General features: G+C 36.4%; 1 pseudogene; it reads left to right on the top strand.

Annotated features, from left to right (window-relative positions):
- Window positions 1-736: 736 nt before the first annotated feature.
- On the top strand, window positions 737-1,118 carry LOC125164062 (40S ribosomal protein S15a-like; annotated as a pseudogene).
- Window positions 1,119-6,838: the final 5,720 nt, after the last annotated feature.

Here is a 6,838-nt window from a genome sequence, read left to right as displayed (position 1 = left end):
TCCTGCTAGGCCCCGCGTGGGGTTTTGAGCGCTTCCAAGTTCGTTGCAGCAGGTGTGAGTTGAAAGATGCATTCCCCAAGGGCAGTTGGAGACAGTGGAGTATAGGACACTGTTCACCTAGGCCCGCATAGGTTTTCAAACCCTTCCGAGTGAGAAAAGATGTTCGTTTCAAGACGGTGTTCCCCCACAGAGCTCTTCGGAGAGTGGAGGATAGGCCACTTCCCTCGTGGGCTCCGCATAGCTTTGCAAACAGTTCTCAGTGAAACCATGCAGGGCCTGAACGACGGCTTCATCAAAGTGCCGGTTCACAGGCTTGAGTACATGGCACGTTCCTCATCGCCCCGCGGGGGTTTCCCGACACTTCTGACGTAGTGAAACATGGTGTTGCTTGAACGATGGCGTCTCCCCAGGATTCTTTCACGCTGCCGGGCACATGTCACCTCTTCCCGTCGTTCCCCGCATAGGTGTTCCTACGCTTCTGGCGTAGTGAGACCAGATGTCAGTTTAAAGGTAACTTGTGCTAAGCAAAGATTTCTTACACATGAAAACTGAAAGGAACAATCATAGAAGAACAAATGAATGCATAAACTGGACTTCACCAAAAAGAAAAACTGCTCTTCAAAAACACTGTTGAGAGAAGGAAATCACAGACTGGGAGAAGAAAAACCTTTCCAAAAAAAACAGGTGATAAAGGATCTGTATCTAGCTCTTTCCACCATCTTTCTGTGCCACCATCATGATGCATGTGACTGTCGTGGCAGATACTCCCCAAAGCATAACAATACTGAAAAGAGAAGCAAACGCCAGGTTCTTACTAGGCCATGCTCCAAAGACATTGTCCACTTTCTAACTGTGATGATGAAGCATGGTTACACTGGTGAATTTAAAATCATTGATGATATCAGAGTTGGGAAAATTGTTGTGAACCTCACAGGCAGGTTAAGCAAGCATGAAGTGACTGGCCCCAGAATTGATGGACAATGCAAAGATCTAGAAAATTGGCAGAATAATCTGCTAAGTTTGGTTTCATTATACTGACCACCTCAGCTACAGTCATGGACCATGAAGAAGCAAGTTGGAAACACACAGAAGGGGAAATCCTGGGATTCTTTTTCTAGGGATGTAATACATATGTGCAAATAAAATGCCTCAGTGGAGAAAACAACAACAACCACCACAAAAAACAAAAAGAAAACAAAATAAGAAGGAACTGTGTCTAGAATATACAAAGAATTCTGAAACTCAACAAGTAAGAAAAGATACTAATTTTTAAAACAACAAAAGATTTAGACGATTCAAAGAAGATACACAGATGGCAAAGAAGCACATGAAAATATGCTCACCATCATCAGTTATTAAGGAAATGTATATTAAAACCATAATGAGATATATACTAAATATCCATCCGAATGGCTTGGATTTAAAAAGCTGACAATACTAAGTGTTCATGAATATGTATGTAGGAATTGGTGCTCTGACAGACTGTTGGTGGGGATGGAAAACGGTACAACTCCTTCAGAAAACAACTTGGCAGCTTCATAAGGGAATGTAAAGGAACATGAGATTTTCAAGGGTGATGAATATGTTAACTGTCTGGATTATGGTTATCATTTCAAACGTGTAAACATATGTCAAAACTATCAAATGACACACTTCATATATGTGCAGTTTACCTAACTAAAGCTGTTGGAAACGAAAAGCTCTTTCACAGGAAGAAGTGTCTAAAACAGTGGATAAGACACAGATGGAAAGAAGGATGTAAAACAATACAAGATGAAGCCAGAGGACTGTGGCCTTTAACCTAATAGCAATGAGAAGTAATAGCTAAGCTTTAAGCAAGGGGGTACCATGATGAAAGACACATTTTTAAAAAACATATACTAATTATGGTTTCAGTGTAGACCAAGGTCCTGAGAGGTAGAACGGCAGGGAAAACAGTCCTGAGGTTATTTCAGTCATCTAGGAGAAATATAATGACCTGACCTGGGTGAAGGCACAGAAGAGAAGCAGAGTTAACACATTAGATGTGCCATTCCCACTAAGAAAAGTACAGTAGAAATGATGACTCTTTGGCTGAGAGGATACAATAGTTCTTTTATTTTAATATAAAACATATTTCTGAGATGAGCAGCTCTATAATACAGCAGTATTCTCTGGTGCAGTAGTAGGCAAGGTGTGCACATAATACTACAGCAATATACCTAAAAAGGCGTCCTATCTTTACAATCCATGCCAAGTTGTTCAATCAGCAACATGAAGTTCTTAGAGTAAGGCAACTCACAATGCTCTGAAGCTGTTTCAGATGACTGAATGAAGTCGACAAGGTCATCCATAGAAGTAATTTGCTTTTTGACCTACCAATGAATAATACCATTTCAAAATGCCCCCCAAATATTTATAAAATATACTAGGTGTAGAGAAGTGATAAATACCCATCTTTTTATAAAAGCAAAAACATGGGCACCTGAGTGGCTCAGTCGGTTGAGCATCCGACTCCATTTTGGCTCAGGTCATGACCTCAGGGTACTGAGTTTGAGTCCCACGTTGACCTCCACAATGACAGCATGGAGCCTGCTTGGGATTCTCTCTCCCCCTCTCCCTCGGCCCCTCCCCCACTTGTGCGTGCTCTCTCTCAAAATACATTTTAAAAATAAGTGAATAAACATTTAAAAGTGAAACCACAGAGACTTTTTAAAAGAACGGATTTTTATCAAAAAGACACTGTTATCCATAGCTAGTATTTCTATGTAACTTTTTCACAGCAAATGTCTCTACAACAAAGAAAGATTTTCTATTTTTTCACTACATCTTTCATAAAGTAATTTTTTGCCACTGAACAATATTCCTAACAAATGTGTATCAAAATAATATAATAAAAAATAAAATAATAAATAAAATAAAATTATATTGTCTATTTTTTTGACCTTTTTCTTTTTCTTAGAAATTTTCTTTGCAGGTTTGAAAAAACCCAACAATTCTTTTCAGGCAAATATTAAATACTTAAAATACAAAGCATATCTAAACCTATTGTTTCTGATATAAAATCTCTGCATTTGAAACTAATTTTCTACAAAGGAGATTAAACAACAAAGTAACATTAAACAACATAGAAAATATACTACTGCTAATATTAACAAAGGATTAGGTGTATCCAGTTGTAGTATATGTGCTGCTGAAGCGAGCACAGCAAAGTACTAAAGTTAGATAAAAACTAACAAAAGCAAAGGAAAATCCTAATGCTACTTGCATTATTTGATAGGAATACCATTGTTTCTGTTGTTGTCATTTCACTAAAAATAAGCTTTTACTGGCACTAAAACCTACTTGGAAAGTGCAAGTTAAGTCCCTATATGAAAGAACCCCTTTTTAACAATCATGATATTAACGTGTTGAAGACTCACTATGCAACTACTCTCTAGGCATTACTATGACCACTTCAAGGTATTTGAAGTCCCACAACAATCCTATGAAGTAGGTTATTATATTAGGTATTTTACACAGGAAGAAAATGAGGCACAAAAAGTTGAAGTGACTTGCCCAAGAAGCCCTAATCGCTGGCCAAGAACAGACCCTGAATTCAAACCCAGGAATGTGCCTTCAAAGCATGTGTTTTATACTATGTGGTTAAAGTAATACTCCAGTGTTTCTAACTAATATGACAGCAAATGAATCTATATTATGATTCGATTTCTAGCTATAGTGATACATAATAATTTCTGAATCTTACACATTTTTTAAGACTTTATACTTGGCAAGATGGGAAATCTACTTTCAATAAACTAAAGATTTGCTTCTTCTAGAGAAGTTCCTCAACAGGCATTCATTCATTTATTCATTCATTCATTCAACTGTTTATTCCCACATTCAACACATACTTATTGAGCATACAATCTGTGTCAATGGCACTGTTGGTACAGGAAGCATGGTTTTTATAATTTAGAGCTCTCTAGTCCAAAAGGAATAATCTGTTATGGATTACTAGTTTCTTTTCCAATTGTAAATAAACAAAATCTTCCCCTTTCCCCAGAATCTAAATAAATATTAACTTAATAGAACCAGATACTTTAAAGTCCCTAACAAAATCATAGCTATTTGTGATACTATCAAAGGCACTGGATATCTAAAATCATCAAGGAAGGATTAGTTTTATTCAGAATGACCTCAGTGTTTGCATACACTTATGATAAGTGTGTGTGTATACACTTATATATACATATAGAACTCATACACATATATTTATATATACATATAGAACTTATACAGCCATATATATGTGTGTATGTATATATATATGTATATATACTTGCATACATACATATATATTTTTAAATCTGCACATTCAATTATATAAGAATACCTCATTGTGGAACCAATTCAGAATAAACCAACTTCTTCCACAAAATTACATGAATAAGAGTACTAAAGACAATTACTATAATCTTTACAAGATAATGTAATACAATCAACAAACTTCCTAATGTTTGGAAACGCAAAAAAATTAAATTAACTAATCATGTCTATCTCTATTGATCATTTCCAACAGAATACATACTCTAAAAGCTCCTATCTTAAAATAAAAAGAGAAAGAAAATGCCTTTGCAATTCACATTCTTTTTCAGTTATCATCCATTTCTCTATTACCTTTCCCAATTAAAATACTCTAAGGAGTTGTTTACACTTAGTCATCTTCCATGCTTCCATGGTGACTACTGAAACTGCTCCTTGACAAGGTCACTTACCCTCATAACTTCTCAAGCAGTGTGTTTGATATGTTGAGTATTTCTTGCTTTAGCTTTGACCTACCTACACTACAGCATTTATTTTCCACAAAAGGTAATCACTGCTAAAATTCCTTCACAGGCACAAAGAATTTATAGATTTTACCTGCTTTCATGCTGATCCTTTTCACTGAAATGGCTGCCATCATTCTTTTGTACTGGACCACCAGTTAGGGAATCTGCCTTCTGCAACACTGGTGTGATCTCAGATCCTTTTGATGTCCCTTTTTCATTTTCACCTTTCTTTAACTTCTTCATATGTAAACCAGGTTCCCTCCTTAAAAAAACAAAGCCATTAAAAACCTAATGTTTTCTAATAATTTTACTGATAAAGAATAAAAAGACAATTTTCATCAAGTTCTGAATTTTACCCATCTGACTTAATTTGATTAATTCAGAGAACAGTGCTGAAGTACCAACCATACAGAAGGAAATACTCATCTGTTGCTTCAAACACAGATAAATATACAATTAGAATACAAAGTGATTTGTAAGAATTGACATGTGAAAAGCTGTAAGTGAGGATAAGAAAGGCTTTACTGAAGAGGGAAAATAAACAGCAGAGGTCACCAGGGAAAGAAACCGAAGAAAACCATTTTCTTAGAGATTAGAATGTGAGCACAAAGATTACACAGATGGCATCTAGGTGCCTTGAAAGGAAAAAGTATAAGCTTTTAGGAATTTGGAAAAAAAGCATAAAATACATGGAAGCAAGTGGTAAGAGATCATTCAGGAAAGAAATTCTGAAGAACCTTGAAGGTTACACTAAAAATTTAGAGTTGATTGCCTAACGGCAGTGACTCTTAGACAGGGGAGTAATAACAGATTTGTGCTATATTTTTGGCTTTGCTTTTAAATATAAGAATGCTTAATTTCAACAAAGTTTTAAAGTAGCATGAGGTCCATATAACATGAAAGAAGAAATCAGGGAAATATCTTAGGGGATAAATTACTTTTAAAATACCCATATGTCAGAGCGATATCAGTATCATAGCTGAATAAGATGCACCTTGTTGCGTCTCCCCACCTACAACCAACTGGCATCGTATCTACCCACGGGCAAAACTGCCTTTGCAGGAGCTGTGGGAATCTAGCACCTTATTCCAAGGGACCGAGGAAAAGTCTTACCTACCCGTGCATCAGGTAACAGGCAGACATACTACAGTCTAATCTGTGGACCTAGCAATAGTCCATAAAGTGCCTCCAGCCCCTCCCTCTCAGCCACATCTGGGAGTCCCTCCCTAGAAAACACTCTCTAAGATAATCACCCGTGGATGAGAGAGCCTTTTTGGAAAACCAGGTGTCCTGCAGAGAATTTCCAGCATACCACTGGAGCAAAAAAGTCAGGTTCGGACACACTGAAGAGGTAGTCATTAAAGACTTGAGGGGGTGACTGCTACTTCAAATGCAAAGACAGCAATGCAAAATTGCAAAGAATATAAAATATCAAGGAAATATGATACCATTAAAGGATCACAATAATCTTCCAGTAATCAATCAGAAACACATGGAGATCTCTAATTTATTCAAAAGAGAATTCAAAAATAGCAGTTTTAAGGAAACTCAGTGAGTTACAAGAAAAACACAAAAATCCAATTCAGTAAAATCAGAAAAACACTCTATGAATAAAATGAGAAGCTTAACAAAGAGCTGGATATAGTAAAAGCTAACTAAACAAAAATCCTGGAGCTGAAGAGTATAATGAAGGAGATGAAAAAAGCAGGAGTGATCACTGACAGGAATGGATCAAGCAAAAAAAAATGTGAATTGAAAGACAGGAACTATCAAATTATCCAGTCAGCAGAGAAAGTAAAAAGAATGAAGAAGAGTGAGGAAAGACTATGTGACGACAAGTGAACCCTCATAAGGCTATTATCAATTTCTCAGCAGAAACCTTACATGCCAGGAGGCAGTGGGATTACATATTCAAAGTGCTAAGAGAAAAAAGACTATCAATCAAGAATACTTTTCTCAGCAAAATTACCCTTCAGAAATCAAATTGAATAAATACATTTGATACACCACATTAACAGGATAAAAAAAATCGTATCATCATCCCA

This window comes from Prionailurus viverrinus, chromosome B1, assembly GCF_022837055.1.
Source record: "Prionailurus viverrinus isolate Anna chromosome B1, UM_Priviv_1.0, whole genome shotgun sequence".
NCBI classification, from domain to species: domain Eukaryota; kingdom Metazoa; phylum Chordata; class Mammalia; order Carnivora; family Felidae; genus Prionailurus; species Prionailurus viverrinus.
This window is presented reverse-complemented; position numbering and strand designations above follow the sequence as displayed.